Source organism: Mus pahari, chromosome 20 (assembly GCF_900095145.1).
Source record: "Mus pahari chromosome 20, PAHARI_EIJ_v1.1, whole genome shotgun sequence".
Lineage (NCBI taxonomy): Eukaryota > Metazoa > Chordata > Mammalia > Rodentia > Muridae > Mus > Mus pahari.
This window is the reverse complement of record NC_034609.1, coordinates 25797019-25821222: the sequence shown is the minus strand read 5'-3', so window position 1 is coordinate 25821222 and position 24204 is coordinate 25797019. Positions and strand designations below refer to the sequence as shown.

Sequence of the window (24204 nt, the reverse complement as noted above, 5' to 3'; positions counted from 1 at the left end):
AAAACAAACAAACAAACAAAAAAAAACCAAAGAGCTATAGCATTTACATCAATACCATTGATGTTTCAAGGACTCTATACATGTATGTATGTATATATATGTGTGTGTGTGTGTGTGTGTGTGTATGTATATGTAGTTCATGTTGGGGGGAAGGCAAGATGAAAAGTAGAAAATCCAGAAGGAAGCAAGGAAGTGGCTAGTTCACTTTCAGCAGATATAGAGCCATAGTTAGGCACCCTTAAAATCCTAGCTTTTAGGTATGTAAAGCATGAGGGTTTGAATTTGAGACCTGGCTGAGGTTACACAAGGAAACATTGTGTGGTATCATCCTCTAAACAGAACAGCCACTTCATTGAGTACAATTTTGTTGATTTGCAAATGTTCATCACAACTTGACTTGTTGACTGCTGTAATTCCTTTAGCTAGTGGGATAGGCATGGGGAAGGTCATTAGAGCTGCTCTTATGTTTTTCAACTTCCTTTTTTTCTAGCCAACTGCATGCAACTCTGTACTAAGCAACATTGAAGTTTCAGGTCAACACTAAATAATATAGTGTGGGACAATAAGGGAAGGGGTTTCCATCTATATGATTATGGGGAATTCATCAGGCTAGTCAGAGACTTTGCCTTACTGCAGCACGAATCACCCACCTGCTCTCCATTCAATAATCTCCTAAAACATGCTCTGAACTCAGCCCAAGAAACTCATTGGTTTCTCCAGTATGAACTGCAGGTGGAATGAAAGGAGAGAGGTAAATGATGCCTAGACATTCAACTTTTTTCTCACAATTTTATTTAAAGAAAGGAAGGGAGAAAAGAAGGAAAAAAGAAAAGAAAGCAAGAGGAAGGAAGGAAGGAAGGAAGGAAGGAAGGAAGGAAGGAAGGAAGGAAGGAAGGAAGGACAGACCTCACTGTTTGACTGACAAGTGATACAGGGATACAACCAAAAGAGTGTGAGGACTGAGATGAGAAAGAGTTAGAGCAGGTCATTTCAAAAGATAATTTATATAATATAATCTGATATAATTTCTAAAAATAGCAAAAGAGACCATGACTTTGAAACCTAATTGAAATATTACATGGAGTAGCTACCAGAGCGACTACATTCTCAAGTACTTCATCTTTGCAACATCTTTTGCTGCTTAACACATTTAGGATTTGAAATATATAACACAGGTGAATGTAAATTTTGTCACGTATTTTGAAGGTAGGAAAATTTGAACTTTTTTTTTTTTGATTAATTGCTATAGATTCTATCACCAGAACATATCCAGGATTAAGATCTATTCTAAAAACTTGACTGAGAGAATCTGCTTGTACACTAATCGACTGTTGGCAAAATGAGCTTCTCATGGACTGTCAGGTTAAGGACCTCTATTCCTTCTTGCTTGCCAACAAGAACCCATATTTAATCCCTTGCAATGTGTATGTCTCCATAGGGAATTAGGGCAGCTTGGCTATGTAAAAGCCACTGAGAGTTTTAGGGATTGGTGAGGTGGTTCAGTGGGCAAAGGATCCTGGGACTGTAGCCACCAGCGGCCACAGGTTATTGGGTTCCTGAAAGGAAAGGTGGAGTTGGATGGGAAAGGCAGCTAGAGAAATAATGAGCCAAGACACAGTTCTCTGATCATGGCCCAATGTTTACTTATGAGGCTGAGCTTATTAAAGGGGGGAACCCATCCCCTATCATGCCAGGATATCATGGTTGCTTTGTCAGGCTCTGTCAGGAAATCAAGCTCAGCTGCTCAGCAGGTCGCTTCTCATAGGAAGCTGCAGATGCGGCAGACAAAAGTCTTTACCTAGGTTGGAAGACTCCACCCACCCTAGGTGAGCTAGCAACTGTGGCAAACCACTTCTGACCCAGCCTACTCAAGGCTGGGGGGAGGGCCCAGTTCCTCCCTTTTTATTTATTAATAAAATTAGGTCCTGCCTGGGAATTATGGTGACTGGTAGCTACGCCTGTCTTAGGACTATATCTACTGTACTGTTTTCTGACCTGTTCTGGAGAATATGTGAAGCTTGTTTGTACTTATTTGCACAAACATGGCTTTTTAGCATTTATTATAAACAAATGTGGCCTCTTGGCACATACCTCTGTCTTAGGTTGAAAAAGAGCCATAGACTAGTGGCCTGTTTTTGGCTGCTGGCCTTCATTGCACACTTTTTTTCCATTCAGACCAAAGTCACAATATGCACTCAGTGAATCTCTTCATAGTGATGAATAACTCCCATCTGAGCTTTGTTGAATGCAAGCCTGCATGGAGGTAACTGACCTGCTTGAAATACAAAGTCAAAAGCTGAAAGCAACAAGATTAAGGTTGTCTGTGGGGATGTCCCAGGCACTCAATTCAGTTGCAAATTAGCAAGGATCAGACCCAAATCTAGCCTCCTGGTGTCTGGGAGGTAGCTTTAAGAATCAACAGAAAAAAAAGTTACTTCTCATGTAAATAGTGGAGGCTATGCTCCAAGCTAACTCTACTGGCTAATAAAGATTTTTAGCCTTCATCATATTTGGAATCTCTAATATTAGATTTATTTATAGACCAGTCCATGATTTAGTCAGAATAACTGGTCACATTAAGGGAAAGAGAAGAGTCATTATAAATCTTCCTTTTGATTAATTTTCCAAAATCAGTTTTCACAGTCTCTATATTCTCTGACCTTCAAGGTCTAAAAGCTTGAAGCAAGGCAGCTTAGCTTGTCTAATCCTGAACATACACAAGCAAAGGTGTGTCAAGAACATACACCCAACAAAGCTTTCCTGTCACATTGTCAGGGCACTCAGCAAGATCACAGGTCAGCGTTCTCCTTTTGTGTCAGTACATCACACCACTCACTCTGGCACCTAGCAAGCTCCTGCAGCATTCTGTGGAAAAAACACAAACATGCCCTCTTCCCCATATAAAATATCTGATCGGGATCATGCCATCTGCCAATAAGTGGATCCTTTCATCTCACCTAGGCAGGAGTGTGCCTAGTTGTAGAATGCTATAGGCACTCAGACTCATAAGTAAACATTGGGCCTGGAACAGAGAACTTTGTCTTAGCTCGTTATTTCTCTCATCATCTTTCCCATCCAACCCCATCTTTCCTTTCAGGAACCCAATAACCCATGGCCACTGGCAGTTACATAGAACCCACATGATTAAAAGAGAGAACCAACTGCTGAAAGCTGTCTTCTTGCCTATGCTTACATGCAGCCCCACAACACCCATAAAATGAACACAATGTGATTAAAATTTAAAAAAAAAAAACAAAACATTTCAGGAATTGTCAGTTAGAAACATAGAGTTAGAATCTCATGTGATTTAACCAAATAAGTTATTTCCCAGTGATTTTGCAGTATTTGTTGATTAGAGTCCACTTCAAATCCCTTCACACATTCAGAGAATATAGAGGACACAGAATCATCAAACAGGAAATAAAGACCAACATTTTGAATGTATATCCTAGTACTCAGACTTAGGTAGTAGAAAGTCTGGTAATCTCTTTAATTTCTGGATTTTAAAATTATTATATGATGAAAGCAGAAAACACATAAAAATAAATTAATTAAGCAAAGACATATAACTCCCCAAGTTTTCTTCAAAGATAACTTTGAATATAGTTCCAATTTGTACATATTTACATTATAAAACATACTCTTCTACTCACTGAAGAAAAGAAAGAATATTCAAAGGATTTGAGAAGCTACAGTGTGTCAAAAATTTGATTCCTCCCTTTCTTCACTAATTTCTAAGAGTTCAAAGGTACTATGACATTTTACTAAGACCAATGACATTTTCAGTGTGAAGAACTACTCTGAAGTTTACAACCAGGGAATTATTTAAATGTCCCAGAATCTCAGAAATACATCTGTACCATGGAGTGATATTTTGCATTGTTCCCCCCCCCCAGAGGATATACAGCAAAAAAAAAAATCCACAAGTATATGCAACATAGAATTTGATATCTAGAAAATACCTTTCTTTATTGCTAATCCCAATCCATGTGTTCGTGGGTGTGAAATTTTGATATTGCAGTTAATTGTCCCTGTCTGTGATCTGTCTGCTATTTGCAGTCTCAATTATCCTTAAACATAGTTTAGTTCGTCTGTAACTTAGAATCAGAAAACATGTGATCACAGAATTAATGTGGTATGTGTGATCTCAGCATCACAGAACAAGAATTGTACTGGTTTTGGATGTTGTCCTTAACCTGGATTGACCATGAGAATCACCAAGAGCACCTGCTAAAATACACATGGTGGGCTCTACTCCCAAAGTTTTCATTCAGTATCTTTTTCATGGTGCCTGAGAATTTGCCATTCCACCAGGTTTTTGTTTTGATTTGCTGCTGCTGACCTGGTCACCCTATGGTAAGGACCTCTGATCTAAGATGTTCAAGCCTTAGCAGGATGCTGCAGACCTGCTGAGAAAATGTGAAATGACTCTGCTTTATGAATTCTGAAACTTTGAGGAGGTGTGACTTTTGGTTTAGCTGCATAAGCCTGTTTTATATTTAGAGGTTATAAAGAGCTGTCCTATTAATGACTATGGATGTTTCAGGGCATAACTGCCAAATCACCATGCAAGTAGTGAATAATGTGCTGGCATGAAGGTATACAGAGTAAACCGTTATTAAATATGGACTGTGCTGTTTTGTTTTCCTGGAAAACTAGGAGCTGTGTAACAAAACTCTAGTGAGTACAAGATAATTACAATCAAACCTAACATGCTTACATAGAGGGATTCAATAGAAACCAAGTCTAGTTTATGGAGAAATTAATTTCTTAGATCTCTCTAGAAAGTAAGCCAGATGTACAGTATTATATTTGGCTTTTATTCAACATGCTGCTTTGATAATTCCAAGTTTTTCCTCTAAAACACAACTGTTACTCCAGACATTCCTCTTGTGCCTACTTTAACATCCTCACATGAAATGCATACATACCCTGTATATCCAAGAGCCTTGACTTTTCACTAAGCTTGGCTCATGTTCTTTGTGCTGTAACTACAGTATAGCAATGGCTTACAAAAGCACTGGTTCTGCTTGAGCATGGAAAGTGTTTGCTCCAGTCATTGTTCTTGATGTTCACAAGAAATTTACTTTGTTTCTTGACATCCCATGTAGAAACCATGTAGATTCTTGGTTAATTATAAGCCCAGAAGTTCCTTGTAAAGGAAATTCTGTTTTACAAACAGACAGAAATGTCCTTTCAGTTATCATTGTTCTATCATCTGTCTGTCTGTCTGTCTGTCTGTCTGTCTGTCTGTCTATTATCTATCTATACTCTTCCTTCCTTCCATCTTCCTTCCTTCCTTCCTTCCTTCCTTCCTTCCTTCCTTCCTTCCTTCCTTCCTTTCTTCCTTCCTTCCTTCCTTCCTTTCTGTCTTTCTTTCTGTCTTTCTGTCTTTCCTTTTTGCTTCTTTTCTCCCTCTTTCATCTAGGGCATGATTCTAGACTGGCCACTCTCTATAGCCTCAACTCATGGCACTTCACTGGTCTCAGTCTCCAGAGTGCTATGTTTACAGTGATAAGCTGCACTCTATACTCTTGTAAAGAACATATAGAAAGATTACCAGCAAAGACTCAAATATAAATACAGGGTTAGGATTTCTATTTTTTTTCTTTTTTAATTTTAACAATGTGTACCAATGACCTTTATATAAAGAAATAAAATTAAGGCTAGCTTTTATTTAGCATTATATAACAATGCTCCTGGAGATGCCTCAAATGGGAAGTGAATAAATATGTGTTGGAATATATGAATGGCTAATGAACCTTAATACAGTTGGTACTTTTCAGACTATTTGGAAAATCTCTGCATGAAACACACATACACATACTCAGACACACACACACACACACACACACACACACACACAAAGAGAGAGAGAGAGAGAGAGAGAGAGAGAGAGAGAGAGAGAGAGAGAGAGAGAGAATATTTGTTCGCCAATGGTATTTTTTATTTAAAAATTTCATGCAATAAAACCATAATAACCCTTACTCATTTACCTGAATTTTTCTAAGATCTACCCCTACCTCCTGATACCCAAAATTCTTTCACATTTTGTAATTTAATAAGACATCTACTTTGTAATTTCTGTTGTTCATGTACCTGCATTTATAGGGCCATCCACTGGAGCATGGTTTACATACTTAGAGCAAGAAGGATTGCTAGCTCCCTGGCCATGGATTCTTGGCTATATTTACAGTAACAGGAGGAGTGAGTTAGTTTCATTACGGTTGTTGTTCCTAATAGAGTGGTCACATTCTCTCCACGTGCAGAGTTTCGTGGGTAACACAAGTTGGAATTGATTGAGTTATTTAAAAAAAAATTAAAAAGGACATGAAGTTGGAAAAAAAGAATATGAATTTGGAGGGGGTTAGGGAGATGGGGATAAATTTGGAATGAGTTAAGTTATCTGTTGGTGAATATGATCAAATATATTGCATGGAATTTTCAAAGACTTAAGAAGAATACATTTAAAATTAAACATATTTTAAAAGTTACTTGAGGTATTCTTTTGTGGCTTAGCTCTTATTGTTGTATTATATACTTTATCATGCTGAAAATGAACCAATGAGTCAAAATAAGTACTGACCTTGATGGGGCTGGCATCTGAGTGTGGAAGGCAGTCGCTAATCCAAGCATCATCAAATACATTGTCTGTCCTGAAAAGAAAAAATCAGGGGAGTTAGAAGGATGGATACAAAAATCATCAAAGGCTGACATAATGTTCTTGAACATTCATTTAGAAAATTTGTCAGTCCTAAGGAAGAAAAAAACTGGAAAAAAATAAGGCAGATAGAATAAGTCCTCAAAGAACAGTGACAGTAAGCCAAATCCTTCAAGGGAAAATACTACTTTTCATTACCATTTGATGATATAAAGTCAACCACTTTGTCAAAAAGAGAAATGGACATCTTAACATTTTCACAATTCCATAAAGGGTCATATTGTAGGGTTCTCTTACCTGGTTGAAATGAAGATAGTCCCTTCATTTTAGGGAAAGATGACCCAGAAATGCACCTGCCTAATTCTTTCTTGATTCTGTACTGTTGGTTATATTGGTGGGTTATACTGACAAAGAGGGTATTTGTAAGTTAAACTCTTAACTTTATGAGTTATTTGTATATATGGAATAACATATAAAAACACTTCTGTATTGCAGCTCCCCCTTTTTTTTAATCTTCTTTACTAAGTCAGCCTGACGCATCTCCTCAGCTATTGAACTATTATTGAAGTAATCATTAATGACAGAACATTGGTAAAACATGGAACTTATGATGGTCAGCATGCAGATCCTCATATCACTTCTACTGACCTGAGAAAAGCTGTGGGTAGCACACGGAGTCTGTGCTCACACTTCCACTCCATAAATTTAGCAGACCGAGAAGTTTATTACTACCCTGAGACAAGCCGATGATGGAATGGCTGGTTGAGTTAGTGCTGCAGCTTTTTCGATCTATTTCCAATCACTCTTGGAGGAACCATGACTGTGTAATGTGTCCATTTTTATTCAGTTCATGCTACTGAAGGCATATAATAATGGGCCTGGGATATTGTGTGTTGGGCTTTTAGCAAAATATCAATGGGCTGGCGGTATTGGTTTATAGAATAGAGTGTACAGCTTGGATACTAACTCCAGCATCTTTCAGGATACAATAAGGAGAAATCGAAATCATCGTTAGTGGTTTAGAGACATTGACTCCTGGGTAGACCATGACTGTATTTTAGGTGCTACTGTTGCAGAGTTCTTTAAGTAGGGTGTTAGCATCACGAAAGCTTATTGAAGATATCCTGACAATAGTAACCAAATAGTCTAGTAGAACAACCTGGAAATGTGAATTTCCCATTGATGTGAATTAATACATTTAGATATGATTATATTGCTTATAGTGTCTGATTTTATATTAGTGGACTTGTCTACAAAAGTATAAGGCTACAATTAATCTTGGCTTCACAAAATAGAGTTTAAAAGTAAGTCCTCTGGACATAGCATGCCTGTCTATGCCTAAATTCAAACCATGGCATTTGCTGTGTGACCCTGAGGCATTTTTATTCTGAGATTCAGCTTGATAGCTATAAACAGAGAAAGTAAGAATAGGCCTCAGTGCATGGCTAGGGAAAGCTAACATGTTTTGCATATGACGTTTAGTAAAGTTCTATAATAGTTATTTTGATCAGCACTTTGATGAAATAGTTTAACAAAGGCAAATTGAAAGAGCAAAGATTTATTTTTATTCAAGTTCATGGGATTCCAGTGCATCATAGTAGTGAAGTTGTGTGGTGCTCATGCTGACATGAGTGAAGCACTAAGGATCTTTGGTATTCTACCTGACCAGGAAGCAGATATAAATAGACCAGATCCTGGGCGTGGCTATACCTTCCCCATTGATCTTTCTTTGCAAACATCATCTCTCCTGATAACTATTTTTAAATTTCATGAAACAGCTCTATCACATGGGGACCAGTATTCGAATACATGTGCCTATAGCATTTATTTAAGACTCAGACCATGTAACACCGTGTGGCAAATTCCTCCTAACTGAGACAGTCCAACCAGAAGGCTCAGGTAGGAGGCCAACTTCTAACATCTGGGGAAGCTGTCATGAAAGCTCCTCTTGAGGATTAAAATCCACGATAAAACTTACTAACTGAGCTCCGTGGAGTAAGGGTAAAGTGAGATCCTTAAAGGAGAGTTTTTGACTGGTCGTGGTTACTGCAAATAATCTAGAGATCCCTAGTTTTGCAGTTTATATTGTCATCATCTGGCCATACAGAGTTATCTTTAAATCATCACTGCTCATACTACTGTTACGAACTCCAATAAACCCATTGGTTCATCATGTCACTTTTAATGTAATCCCTACTTGGGTCTGTTGTAAGTTTTCAATGTGGGAATAGTTTCACAGTGTGTGTGTGTGTGTGTGTGTGTGTGTGTGTGTGTGTGTGTGTGTGTGTTAGTGCACATGTTGTGGTATGTCACCCTAGGAGAGTTTCATGCAACAGTTCTTAGTATAATTCCTAGTTTTGATCATCATCTGCATTATGATGAAATGAGAGTGGCCCATTTGATGCTGTAAGCTGTTCTGCCACAGACACTGCTCTAAGAAGTAACATTGAAAAGTCTTCAGAGTTGTAAACATGGTGGAAGTGCCTGGCCCTTCCAAGACATACAATACAAACTGTCTAAATGTTCCACTGCACAGATTTGCTAGCACATAGCTGTGTATTTAATGCTGCACATTTCAGATGATGATGAGTTAGAGAGGGATTTTAGGTGGAGGAGAGGTAGGATTCAGTCCTTATTGCAAATAGTAGTCTGAAAGCATACATAATGTAGATGATCTGATACAAGTTTTTGTCTCAGACATCAATGCAGAAGTAAAGAAAGTAAGATCCAAGTCAACCACAGTACTAATGAGTAGGGTGTTTTAGGTTAAAATGACAGACTTTTTGTTTTAGATGTAATGACTATTGGTGTTTGAGTGTTCTGGAATACTATTTATTTTAATGCCTCACATTTAATTTTCATTTTTATTGTCCCTCTTAGCCCTCATTTATGGTTTGCTTCCTCATTTCATGTACTCTTTTTTTATTGTGAGTATAAGTATGTTGGAGTCTTGATAGAAAAGTGTTATTTTTTTGTTGTTGTTTTACCTTTCCTTTTTTAAAATTATTTTTTAAAGACAGGAAATATTTTATTAGTTTCTTTATTTACTGGTTTTACATTCCAATATCAGTCTACCCTCCTTTCATCACCCCTACTCTCCCTCCCCTTCCCTCTGAGAAGGAAAAGGCCCACCCTTGGGTCTCTCCCCTCTCTACTCTCCTTCATCAAGTCACTGGGGGACTAGGCACTCTCTTGTAGTAGGTTTGGTCTAATGCTGCTTGTACTATGTTAATTTTGGGTCCCCAAAATTTCATGAGCATCCCCAAGTCCACATACAAGCCACTGACGGAACATGCTCCTAGTTGGTTTTGATTGACAAATAAAGCAGCAATGGCTGGGCAGGGAAGACACAGGTGGGACTTTTAGGATTCCTAGGCAACAGACTGAGGAAGTAGGGAGGAACAAGAAGAAGGTGGAGAAGAGAGGAAAAGAGGGAGAAGGTGGAACAGAGGGGACACCACACCTGAGAAGGTACTCGATAGAAAGCATAGCTGCCGTGTAGGAGCCAAAGAAAAGTGGCCCCCAAAGGCCTGCCTAACTGGATCCAGATCAGCAAAGATGGAATACCAATTTCACTAAATAACAACTTGGGAATATCAGCGGGAGGTGGATTAGCCATGTGTAGGTTAGGAAGTGGCCTAGTCATTGAGCTGTTTAAGGTTTATCAAGATTGGTGTGTGTGTGTGTGTGTGTGTGTGTGTGTGTGTGTGTGTGTGTGTGTCTTGTATTCACAAACCAAGAGCATTGGAGTGGGTCACAAGGGACTTGCCGCCGCAGTTGCAACCCTAGTTGCAGCCACCACTACCACCTCCACCACCATTGCTGCCAGGATCAATTTGAGAATTTAATTGTGTACTGCTACATTTTCTCCAACTGAGGCCAGATAAGGTGGCCCAGTTAGGGGAACAGGATTCACAGGCAGACAACAGATTCTGGGGCAGCTCTGCACCAGTTGTTGTGCAGAAGACCAAGCTGCACATCTGCTGCATATATGCAGGGAGTCTAGGTTCAAACCTATCATTTTCTTTGGTTGGTGGTTCAGTCTCTGGTAGCCCCCAAAGGTTAAGGTTAATTGATTCTGTTGGTCTTCCTGTGGAGTCCCTGTTCTCTTCGAGCGCCTCAATCCTTCCCCCAACAATTCCAGAAGACTCTCCAAGCTCCATCTAATGTTTGGATGTTGGTCTCTGTGTCTTTTTCCATTGGCTCCTGGATAGAGGCTCTCAGAGGAGAGTTATGCTAGCTAGGCTCCTGTCTGCAAATACAGATAGCAAGGATCATAGATGTCTATACATATCTATACAAGATAACTATCATCCATAGAATCGGGGATTGGTTGCTACACATGGGACAGATCTCAATTTGGCCTGTTCATTGGTTGGCCATTCCCTATTTCTCTATTCTATCTTTGTCTCTCTGGGCTTACCCTTCTATCCAAAGGAGACTTGTGGGACCCCAAGAGCTCCAACCTCCCAATGGAAGCTTCTGGGGTCCCCAAACCCAACCATCTTGGAATACTGTCTCCTGCCAGTCCGGTGTGACAGAGGCACAGCCAGCAGTGATGAACAGACTTTCTCCTTTTAAATTTGGGAGAACTTTCATAGAGACAGGAGAAAGGGGGGAAACGAAGTGGAGAGGTAAAAGGAGCGGATGAAAAAGAGAGGGGGGGGGAGACATGAAGAGGGAAATAGATGAAATAAGATAGAAGCCCAAATGGCAGAAAAATAATTCAATCAGGACTTGCTATATACTCAAATACTCCTCCTGTGTTTGTTGATGATCTCACAAGACACCAGTCTATCTCAAAGAGGACTGTTGGAGTTTCCTACAAATTCTGTGATTTTAAAAGAACTAGAGAACTCTACTTTGGGAGGTTATATCAAGTACACTTGGATCCATCATTCAGAGTGAATAAATTGGTTTGCAGCTCACCCAGTGAGGCAGAAACAACCACAACAAAGATAACAAAAGAAAGGTATAGGGTTCCTTTTTGACCCTCAGAGACACAATACTATTAGTTTTGAATGAGAACGAATATTTTGCAAGCCCTCAAAAGTACTGAAACACTTAACATAGTCCACAGGGTCTAGCCCTTGAGTAACGCAGTTCAGACCTTTACTGATTACCCAATTCAATGTAGTCTAGTTTTCTGAGATACTATCACATATTCCCATTCTGGGGTCCTAAGCCATTACTAGTACCTTTGATAAAAATACTTTCCTAATCTTTCATCTGAATAGCTTTTCTACCATTTTTTTTTTTTTTCACATCTCACCTTGGCATAAGGCAAGATGAACTGCTCTGATTTCAAATCCAGGTCAGTCTCTTTAGAAATTGCTCTGGGGGAAAAGGTTTACTGTTGTAGGAGAATCTTTCTTTTCTTTATTATGTGTCTTGAGTTTTACTTATGCAGCATCTAATTGAGTTAATTACTTTGAACCAACTCATAATCAACCCAGAAGGTTCTCGACTACTTTTTGCTCGCCCTTACTTCTCCTTTTATGCATAAAATAATATGGAGTTTATTAAATGCTAGCACTATTGTAGGAAAAGATGAATGGCTTGGATTTGCATTTTGACATTTAATTTTTATGTCTCTTCCCCAGAGTTAGTATTATCTCCATTTTTTATAAAGAAGGCTCTGCAAAGACTGATTAACTGACTGAATAAGTGTTCCGAGTTTATCTTGAATCTCTGATATTTGATACAGAGGCCTAGTATTTACGTCCCTAAAGATAAAATGGTCACTACCCACTATACAGAAACTTTCCATCAGTAAACCTCATCTCACAGAAATATCCAATCTGAAGTTCTTGACTGTGAAACGAAAGCATCATTCCCTGCTTACCATTGATACGAAAATAGAACAAACCAAGAAAGAAACAAATAAGAAAGGAAATTATGAATTCCTGGGTTGGCATCCATTTAGTGTTTCTGGAGAGAAATAGACAACTGAAAAGAAGTTATAATCCCTACCCTTCAAAGCTTTCAATTTTCAAACCCTTTTAAGTAGCTCAGAAGGGCTGAAGTCAATGAGATCCATCAAAACCCCTTCAAAGAAGCACTCCAAAAGCTGATAACCAGAGCAGTAAATAATAGGCAGAAGGAAGATAAGCCTTTGTACTGAATAGTTCAGGGCTGCAGCACAGAAGAGCAATGTGTGAATAGTGATGCCTTATTTTTTAAAATTCTTTGCTCATAGTTTAAAAGCTCTTTCCTCTCTCCCTCCCTCTCTCCCCCTCCCTCCCTTCTGCTTCTCTTTCTTGCTATACTTAATTCCAACTTTTGATGTGTTTTTCCCATGATCACCTTCTTGTAGCACTGTGAAACATAAATATGAAAATCAAACTCTTATTCATCATTTCTTGTAAATGGATGACAGGGACACATAAGCAAGAGACAGGTAATGTTAGAAACTAGAGGCTGTGACCCAAGAAAACCTTTAGGATTGTCGAACAGGAGAGAAAACATGGCTAGCCAGTTGTCTTTTATTTTCAATAAAATGTATAACCTGGGAAAGTATAATGAGATGTTTATGGTAAGAATATTTTCAGATGAATTTGAACCATCAGCTGGGTTTCCAAAAGGCCCTGGTGACAACCTTGTTTTCAAAGTATAGAGCACTTGAAGTTTGAGATCACTATAAGCAAAAAAATAAATAAATAAATAATAAAAATAAAAAATAAAAAAAAAGGCAGTGCTTGACTACTTTGCTCAGTTTTCATGTATGAGAATAGAAAAGGGTGTGTCTAGGCTATTTCACCATTACTGCCGATGGAGTACACACACTACTGTTCTACCACCTACATGGATCAAATGCCATTGCAGAGATGTGAATTTTGAATATGCAGGGCTTCTCTAAGAGTCTTAGTGCATATCGACATGCAACGGTGAAGTGCAAAAGGCCTTATCACATCAAGGGTTAAGTGTGATATCCTATGAAATAGACAAATGAGGATCTGTTTCTGAGGGCAGAGAGGAGCTGGCCTGGTCATTCCCTGAATGTGAAAATGAGGGTTTCATTTAGTTGCTGCATCCATCTTCAGCAGTATAGGTCACTGGAGATGGGATTGAGGAAGACAAGGCAGCAGTGCAGGCAGAAGTCCCCTACTCTTTCTCTAGTGACCTCATTTGACTCTCCTCCCTGGTGCTGACATGTCCTTTCTTTTAAAATTACATACAGTACTAAACAAATGGGTCTCTTCAGAGTCACTTACCAGAACTAATCACTGTGCCAGCTCGGTTTCAAAATGAAGGGTCCATTCCATGTGGAGAAGGGTGATTATACTCATATCTTCCATCAGAGTAGGGGTCACCTGCAACTCAGAAGGAATTGCTGCTCTGTGCCATCATTCAAGGCAATAAATTGTCTCCCTGTCATACCAGAAACTCATTCTTTTATCTTAGAACATATTCCATTCATAAAAGAATACCTTCATTCCAGATTTCTTTTTCTTTTTTTTTTTTTTTTAACACACTGGCTGGAAATTGTCTTCAGACCCTATGAACATTAAAAATAATCTTCCCTTGTCAGCAGTGCTTCTAAGAACAGTACTGGTCACTGAGGGTAAATGATTATGGTGGTAGGAAGCCACTTAGCAAGCAACATGCTTTAATAAAGCCTTCAATAATTGAATCAGATTCCAAATCAATGGCAACATGAACACACAGCTTTCCACACACAGTAATTAGAACTCATCTGTTGAGGATTCAGGTAAAATCTTGTGATCCAAAAGGAACGGCAGTGCAGCAAAGAAGTTTTACTTTGGTTGGCAAATGTTGGAATTTGCCCTTTTAAAAAGATTGCTCAAAATTAAATCTTCCTTGTTTAACAGCCATTGGCACTAGCTTTTGCCACCTGTCTGAATGCAGAGAGTCATAGTGAATCAGGCAGTACATAGGTTAATACAAACTGAAGCAGAAAACCTCACAATGCTTTAGTGGGCCTGAGGTCACAATTTAGAATGGAGCCAATTTTAAGCCATAATCATATTTTATAAGTTCCAACACCCTGAAGGTTTATGGTGTTACCCCCATTTAGTAGATGATAAAATGAGGCTGAAAGGGACTGATATGTTGTCAAAACTGTCAACATTGTAACTCATCAGCAAGGATATGGGCTAGATTTGGGGGGGAGGTTAAATCTTTTGCAACAAACTATACAATATATGCCTTTGACATAAATTCTTGACCTTTAAGTATCCTAGAGATATTGTAATTTACTAAATCTGTGAGATATGGGGGGGGGGAAGTCCCAGGATGAACCTTCAGTATTTGTGTAAAGAACAAAAATCAGTGTAGATTCTCAGCCTTAGGCCATGTCCACATCTTATTTTTTAAAGATGAAGGGCAGACTGGGGATAGAACATTTTTTTTTACTCCATGCTATGCTGTATAAAGGTATTTTTATTTCTAAGAAAATTCCTGCATTGGAATTTTCTGACTTCTAACAAGTGCTTAAATATATTTTTTTCTAAGTGACTTGCCATACTGGAATTTTCAGCTTCAATTTGGGCATGAAGGCAGATTAGTGACTGAGCACTGTTTATCTGTAACTCTCACATCCCAGCCTCTGATTATAATTTTATGGGGCTGCTTTCAAACTAGACTCTTGGCATGTTCCTGACTGAGGACCTAGGTATGTGGGAACGAGGACACTTTGACATAGGGAATGAAAGATACATGAAGAAAAAGCATGACCACTGAAGATTATCTGTATTTTGCACTTCTATTGTCTGCTCAATGTGGGTTATAGATTTTTATTCCTTGCTCTAATAGGTAGTAATAGGTACTTAAATGGTAGAGATGAAAATGGAGATTGAGCAGAACCTATTTCTCTGACAATTTCTCTCAAGATACAGCTTGGTGTAGAAGGCAGAAATATTCTTGACCATTCTTTTGTAAATTTCTCTTCTCATTTGAACACTTGCAATGAAGCTTTTGGAAAAATATAAAGTGCAAGATAAATTTTAAATACTGAAGTGCTGTTGGTGGTAGGAGATGGGCAGACTTCACTTGGAAAGTACATAGTCACTATATAGATACCTAATGGCTTGAAACGTCTAAGGCTTGACTTGGTAATAATGAAGGACACCTTTAGTACCAGCACTCATGAAGCAGAGGCAGGTGGATCTCTGTGAGTTTCAAGCAAGCCTTGTCTACAGAGCACATTCCATGACAGCGCTAGATACAGAGAAACCCTGTCTTAAAAGAAGACAACCAAAGCAAAACAAATAAAGCATTTAATATAGAGAGAAAGGAAAAAAAGAATAGGCATACTGTGCTTTCTTCATATGATATCTGTCTCAAGAAATCAGATTTCTTTACATCTTCTTTGCTTTCTACCTTTGCCCTATATTATTATTTAACAAAACCATTTTGCTAGCTTCCTAAAAATTGGATAGCTTTCCCTTTAAAATTTGCTTTGATTAGGTTCTTCACGGATTTAAATTACCGTGACCAATACAAACTGGTTTAGTCAGAGGTCAGTAAGTAGAAACACAAAACGTGGAAAAATTTAAATATACAACTAATGGGCTGGAATATGATTGTTTTAAAAGAGACAGAATCAGTGTTGCTTGCATATAAACATTTCTCCACAAAAGTAGAGTTTATATAGTTGTTATTGCTTTTGTATAAAGAGAAAGCAATCAATGCTTTTCAGTTCCAAGGGTCTTTGACCACACTAGTCTCGTTTGAAGTCGGAGAGAGTTAGAACAAACACCAACTGAATACAAATACCCTACTTAGCATGTATATCAGAAATTAACTGTGTTTAGACATTTCATGACAATAGTTAACTGGCTTGCACTTAATGATCCCAAGGAGAGAAGAATTAAATCCAAACTAAATTTACTCATTCAGCAAACATTTCAAGTGGAGGTTATGAGGTGCAGGTCCAAAGCTTGATGCCAGGTCATAGACATGAGAAATAAGAAAATTGTTATGTCTTTATTAAAGTGATAAAAATGATAATTGAACTGTTTTAAATGCCTGCTCCTTCACAACACATGCTCATTGAGATTACTACTGTGGCGACATACCTCATAATAGTTATACAAAGCCATAAAACTAAATTTCATTTTATCAGATGTGTTCATCTCTTTTTCCTTGACAAGAAAGAGGAAGAGAGAGAAAAAGAGGTCAGAGATCATATTTTATCTGATATCTATGTTAATTTTACAATGGCAGCTAAATGATTTATTTTTTAAATTTATCATTTTATTCGTTCACATTTCAAATGATATCCTCCTTCCTGGTTATTCCTCAACAACCCCTCACCTCATCCCTCCTCTACCCATTCCCTTTTGCCTCTAAAAGAGTACTCCTCCACCCATTCCATCCTCATTGCTCTAGCATCCCTTCAAACATCAGCCTTCAAAGGACTAAGGGCTTCCCATTGATGTTAGATAAGGCCATCCTCTGCAACATACGTATCTGGAGCCCTGGTTCTCTCTATGTATACTCTTTGGTTGATTGTACAGTCCCTGGGGGCTAAGGTCTGTGTGTGTGTATGTGTGTGTGTGTGTGTGTGTGTGTGTGTGTGTGGTCCAGTTAGTTGATACAGTTGTTCTTTCTATGGGGTAGGAAATCTTCTTCAGCTCCTTTAGTCCTTCCCTTCGCTCTTCCATTAGGGTCCCTGGGCTCAGTCTGATGGTTGGTTGTGAGAATCTACATCTTTATTGGTCAGGTTCTGGTAAAACCTCTCAGGAAAGAGCCATATCATGCTCCTGCCCACAAGCATTTCTTTGTGTCATCAATAGTGTATGGTTTTGGTATCTGCAAATGGGCTGGATCCTTAGGTTGAGTGGTCTCTGGATGCCCTTTCCTTCAGTCTTCTTATGTTAAACATCCTCAGAAATACAATTCTGATCACTTTTCCATCATCATTGTTTCTTCTTTGAAAGTTTCTCTTATAAAGGTTTCAAAAATTCTATTTAAATGTGCCCATCCCCCATTAATAGAAAGACTTCTCAGAGGATCTATGAAGCAACATGATTCAAATTAAAACTAATTGTTTAATCGTTATCAGAAAAATGTTTAAATCCTTCAAAAATAGAATGACTTGAGAGCTCTCTGTTTTAGAGATAGTATATCAATAGAAAAAAAAAGGAGAAATGGACAATAGTAATGACAATAAATAAATAACAATGCCCAGTATCCTTAACTATAAAATCTATGAAAATAAACATTACATGATATGTGATACCCTGTTCATATAATGCCCGCTATTAAGAAAACAAGCACCCAAATAGCTTTACCACACTTCAATAACAATGAAGATGCTCAGAAAATCTTAGATAAAGCATTACATATTCAGACACACACACACTCACACACACACACACACACACACACACACACACACACACTCACAAACATGTATACATGTAAATACCTTGGAATGACCCAACCCAAGTAATGAAAAACCTCTACAATAAAACCTAAAACATTTAAGAGATAAATTGAAGAAGACTCTAGAAAGCAGAAAGAGCTCCCATATGCAAAGACTAGAGGGATTAATACTTTGGCCATGGTTACTTTACCCAAAGCAATCTACATATTTACTGCAATCTTCCTCTAAATTCTAGCCTCATTCTTACATAGATTAATAAGTTAAAGGAAAAAAAAATAGGAAATCTCATGACAGCAGAAAAGATCTTAGATAACCAAACCAACCCAGGAAATGAAAAAGTTAACTACATAAGCGTGGCTGATGGTATCGCCATAGTTTATTTCATACTATAAAATAGGAACATGATAACAAAAGCATCATATCAGGAGAAAATCGGCATATACATCAGTGGAACAGAACATAAAATTTTGATATAAACCCACATAGCTACAGCCACATATTTTCTGAAAGTGATTAAAAGGATCCATTTGAGAGATGGCTGCCTCTTTAACAAATATCTTTAACAAGATATTTGGAAGAGTGAAAATAGATCACTATCTCCCACCCTGAGCAGCTTCAAATTTATGAAAGACCTTAGCACATCACATGAAACTTTGAACTACTAGGGGCAAACTTTGAGAAAATGCTCATAGATATAGGTAGAGATATGAGCTTTCTTAATATATTTCTGTGCCCAGGAAATAAGGGGAGCAATTGACCAGAGAGATGGGATATGACCTGAAAACTTCTGCAAAGCACTCAATCAGGGCAAGACACAACTTTTGCATGCTATGCCTTCTACAGGAGGGTGGCATTCACAGAATATGAAATGATCAAAGGCAGAAACAAGAAAGGGAACATCTTTTGGGGGTTTCCTTCAGGAAGTGAGCATAGAGTCATACATCCTATACATATGCATATGACCAAAACCATACTTCATATATTATCCATATAGCAAATGCAGATAGAAATTATTTTAAGATTCTATGATGCACCAGTGAAAACTTTTATCATCAAGAAAGAAAATGGAGCCGGGTGTGGTGGCACATGCCTTTAATCCCAGCACTCGGGAGGCAGAGATAGGTGGATTTCTGATTTCGAGGCCAGCCTGGTCTACAAAGTGAGTTCCAGGACAGCCAGGGCTACACAGAGAAACCCTGTCTTGAAAAACCAAAAAAAAAAAAAAAAAAAAAAAAAAAGTTTTGGGGCTGGTGAGATGGCTCAGTGTGTAAGAGCACCTGACTGCTCTTCCAAAAATCCCAGCAACCACATGGTGGCTCACAAACATCCTTAACAAGATCTGACTCTCTCTTCTGGAGTGTCTGAAGACAGCTACAGTGTACTTACATATAATAAATAAACCTTTATAAAAAAAAAAAGGAAGAAAGAAAGAAAGAAAGAAAATGGAGATAGAACCTAGCAGTAACTTGGGGAAAGGGGGTTTCTTTATCACCGTGACTGTAAGTGTAAAAAACTATTCCAACAATCTGAAAACAGAAGTTCCCTGTGATCCAAATCTGCCACCCTTGGGAATATATGAGACTTCCTCTATATTCTTTCACAAGGATCCTTGCACACAAATGTTTCCTGCACCTATTTTCACAAGAAAAGGGGGATTCTAATTAACCTAACTGTCCATTACGTGATCAAAGGATAAAACATATACCACATATGTATGCTATGAAAATTTTTTCAAATATTTCAAAAATAAAGTTATAGAATTTGCCAGAAGATCAATAGAACTGGAAAAATACTGTGTTCCAGGAGGTAACTCAGTCAGAGTTCGAGAGGCTCCATGTGTTCATTCTCCTTTTGGGTCATAGTTTCTATTTTTTATATATTTATATCTCATTGCATTGAGTGTAGAAGCAAAGACATTAGCTATGGCAGATGAGACAGGAAATAATGGTCTCAGAGGAAGGGGTGTAGGTGAGGGCAATAGAATATGTATGATAGGAAGTGAGAATAATGGGATGGAAGTGTTTATATGAATGTGGGACACAGAAGTAGGGGAAAGGATGTGATAGGGGAGGTCAATCAAACTTTATATGTATGAAAATGTTAAATAATCTGCTACATTGTAGACTAGTTTTTAAAAAAGAAAAGAAAAGAGAGAAAGAGAGGTGACATAACAAGTATTTATTATGGTTATGGAATAAATGATTACTTATGTGGCATAACTGGGAATAAAAATTAATACAGCCTAAATGAAAATCCTTTGGGAGGATTTTCTTTTTTCTTTTTATTTGTGTGTGTGTGTGTGTGTGTTGCTTTTTGTTTTGTATTTATTTTTATTTATTTATTTACATCTCTAACCCTGCTTTTCCTCCCTCACAGTCTCTCACTTCTTCCTCCCTTCCCTTTGCCTCTGAGAGGGTGGGACCCTTCCCCTACCCCCTTGGTACCTTCAAGTTTCTGCAAGATTAGTCTCATTCTTTCTGGCGGAGGCAGGGCAAAGCATATCTGTGCTACATTTGTGTCCCTGACCTCAGTCCATCTCCTGAATGCTCTTTGGTTGGCGGCTCAGTCTCTGAGATATCTCAGCATTCCAGATTTGTTAACATTGCTGGTCTTCCTATAGGGTTCCTGTTCCCTTCAGACCTTGAATCCCTTCCTCAACTCTTCTATAAGTGTTCCTGACCTCCATGCAATGTCTGGCTGTGGTTATCTTCATCTGTTTCAGTCAGCTGCTGGGAAGAGACACTCACAGGATAGCTATGCTATGCTCATATCTGTAAGCATAAGGGAACAGCATTAATGTTGTGGGATTGGTGTTTACCCATGGGATAGGTCTCAAGTTGGGCTGGCTATTGGTTGGCCATTCCTTCAGTATCTGCTCCATCTTTGTCCCTGCATTTCTTTTAGGCAGGTCAAATTTTGGGTGGAAAGTTCTGTAGATAGGTTGATGTCCTTATCCCTTCACTGGGGGCCCTGCCTTGCTACAGGAAGGGGTCTGTTCTGGTTTTATGTCTCCACTGTTAGGCATCTCAGTCAATCCCTGATTGACTCCTGGGAGCCTCAATTATCCCAGACCTCAGGAACTGCCTAGAAATTTCTCCTATGCGCACCCCTAGGTAACTGCAGATTTCTATTCATTCTCCTTGCCCTCTGGACCTGTCACATGTCTCTTCCAACACCTGATCTTGGCCCCCATTTCCCTCTTCCCTCCATTCTCCCACTCAAATCCCTCTATAACTATTTTGTTCATCCTCCTAAGTGGGATTCAAGTATCCTCACTTGGGCCTTCATTCCTGTTTAACTTCTTTTGGTCTGTAAGGTTTATCATAGTTATTCTATACTTTTTGGCTAAAATCCACTTGTCTTTGAATTTTTCAAATAGCTAAATATAGAATTACATGCGACACAGTTGTACTTCAGGTATATATATTTATCAGATGGAATTTATGTCAGCATACCACAGAATTCCTACACATGCAGTTTTATCAGTCTACATTCACAGTAGTTGAGGTGTGGATTAGACTAACGGTACATCTACAGATAAATGAAAAGACAGTGTTGTACCTAACTGAGTGTTACTTTCTATTACATGTGAAATTATGTCACTTGCAGAAAGACAGTTGATACTGGAGATCATCATGTTAAGTTAAAGCAATCTGGTCAAAGAAAGTAAAACATGAGGTTTTCATATGCAAGTTCTAGATTCAAAATACAATTATGAGAATATTTAGGACAATTTGTATGAGGTAATTTATAAGGGAGGGGGGAAGAAGCATAAAAAAGGATGGTGAGATGAATTTGATCAAAGTACACAAAATGCATGTATGAAAAATGACATATTAAACTCAGCTTTCCACATTTACATGCAGGAAATCCAATTTCTAAGAACAATTCTCTTAGACAAATGTTATTTGCCTTTAAATTTTTCAGAAAGTACTCAAAAGCAAATAAATCATCAAACGTAATATAGTAGTAGAGAGTAATCTGGACTTATAAACCAATCCATTGTAGGGGCCCATTGTAAGGTGAGCATCTGCCAAGCCTCTGTGAAGTTATATTCTATTCTCTTAGAGACCTGCACTCATGTCATTGTTTTTTTTTGTGGGAGAATGACACAGGGCCTGACATTTTGCAATCCTATTAACTTGAACCTATATTTTTTCTATATTTGTTTGTGGCAATCAATCAATATATATATATATATATATATATATATATATATATATATAATAGACAATTATTAAAGAGAGAATTGATAATTAAAAATAGAAAGAATATTTTTATACCTGAGAAAATAAAAATATCACCTGTAATATTTCCTAATGCTTGTCTACATTTCTGTAAGACACTTAATTTGAAAAATTAACTCTAAAGGAATTTGTTGCCTAAAAGACAAGTACACTTTTGTCTTTGAATATGCTACTCACAGTTCCTGGTAGTCTATCCTATAACTCATTGCTAGGGATATTTAATAAAGCATTTGACGCTTATTAGGTAATAGAACCAATTTAGACCTCTCTTAGAGGGAAAAAAAAATCCCTATTAGGCACCAGAAGCAGCCCTGGGAGATGACAATTACCAAGTAATAGGATCATTTGTTTTTGTGTTTGTATTTTCTGCTGAAAGAAACACATTTACCACCAAGAGAGGCCTCAAGAGAGAGAGAGAGAGTCTATAAGACTTTAAAGGATGCTTTATTTTCTCATCTTGAAAGCCCCAAAATAAACAACAAACTATGGCTACTTGTCACGAAGATACAAGGAAGATGATTGTAAAAATACATCTACTTAGAGGGAACCTTTCTAAGTCAAAGATTCACTGAGCAACAGTAATAACAACAAATGAAAACAAAGAACGTCCAAGTGTAGACTTTTGCATGTCAGTTTAAAAATTATTAAATGTTTGCTAAAATAGTGTAACCTGTTGTACCAGGTACCAAGAAAGTGATCAAACAGAATATAATCTGCAAGTTCAGAACTGGCAATGAAGGAGACAGGTGATTCAGTGTGATCTTAGTCTCAACATCAAAGCTATTGCAGCCACCTAAGAGTTCACCCACAGATGAATAAAGGCATTTTGGTGCATACAATGATAATAAACTTTGAATATGTAAGAGACCATGATGCAGCGCTCAGAAGTAGAAAAAAATATCTTTCCAATTGAAATACTGTTGTTTTACAAACAAAGTCTGATCCTTTGATTTTTACCAAGTGATTATCCAGGAGACAGATGCTGAGGTGAAAGCCTGCCATGTCAGAGAGGCAGAGAAAGCACCCAGCTGACCTTGATCCTCCACAGATGTCCCAGAGCTGGGGTGGCAGACAGTTCTCCAACCTGTCTTAAAACCCTTCCAGCTCAATGTCCCTTCTTTCTACTTACCAAGAGGCTTTCTGTCTATCATCTTCCTTTCTCTCAGTCTCTGAGTTTTTCCTAAATTCACTCTCTGTTCACTGCCTGCTTGCTCAGGCTTTTGACCTATGGTTTATTTTGTTTAATCTTGTTTACAATAAACAGAAAGTTCTTTAAATGGAGTGTGCTTGGGCTGAGCCACTCCATAACGAGAAATAGTATTTTTCCAGTATACAATCTCATAATGTGATAAAATATCTTGCTAAGCTCTTGGATTAAGGATGATGGGGTGATCAGGAGGGGTCAGTGAACATGATAGAAATTGAATAAGTAAAAAAATAATAATAATTAAAATAAGAAATTAAAGTACAATTTTTTTAAAAAGTATGTTTTAGGGCTGAACCACATCACAACTAGAAAGGTTTCTTCAGGATAAAATCTCAAGTTCCCAGTGTGATCAAATATTCTGCAAAAAGTAATGTGGGTGATTTTTGACATGGATATTTTACATAAATTGTGGCAGAGGAGAAAAAAATCTTGCACAGTATCACTTGAGTGAGGATCTAGATCTATGGACTTAAGTGAGAGAGAATTTCAATCACAGCTATCAGGAGTATATAGGGTGGGAACAATGAAAAGATATTAGCAAGGCTCTATATTCTTAGCAATGATATTTGAATGCTAAATAATATAGAGCATAGTAGCTCTAATTAGAAATTAAATATTACATTTGCTAAGGGACTATGTACTAAAAGAGACACACAGAAAAAACATACAAATCATCGCACAGAAGATACTTCTTAAGAAACACTATTCTATATAACTAAAGTAATATGAGTCTGTT

General features: G+C 37.9%; 1 pseudogene; it reads right to left on the bottom strand.

Annotated features, from left to right (window-relative positions):
- LOC115062707 overlaps positions 1 to 24204 on the bottom strand; it is a 119404-nt pseudogene that overhangs the window by 13857 nt on the left and 81343 nt on the right.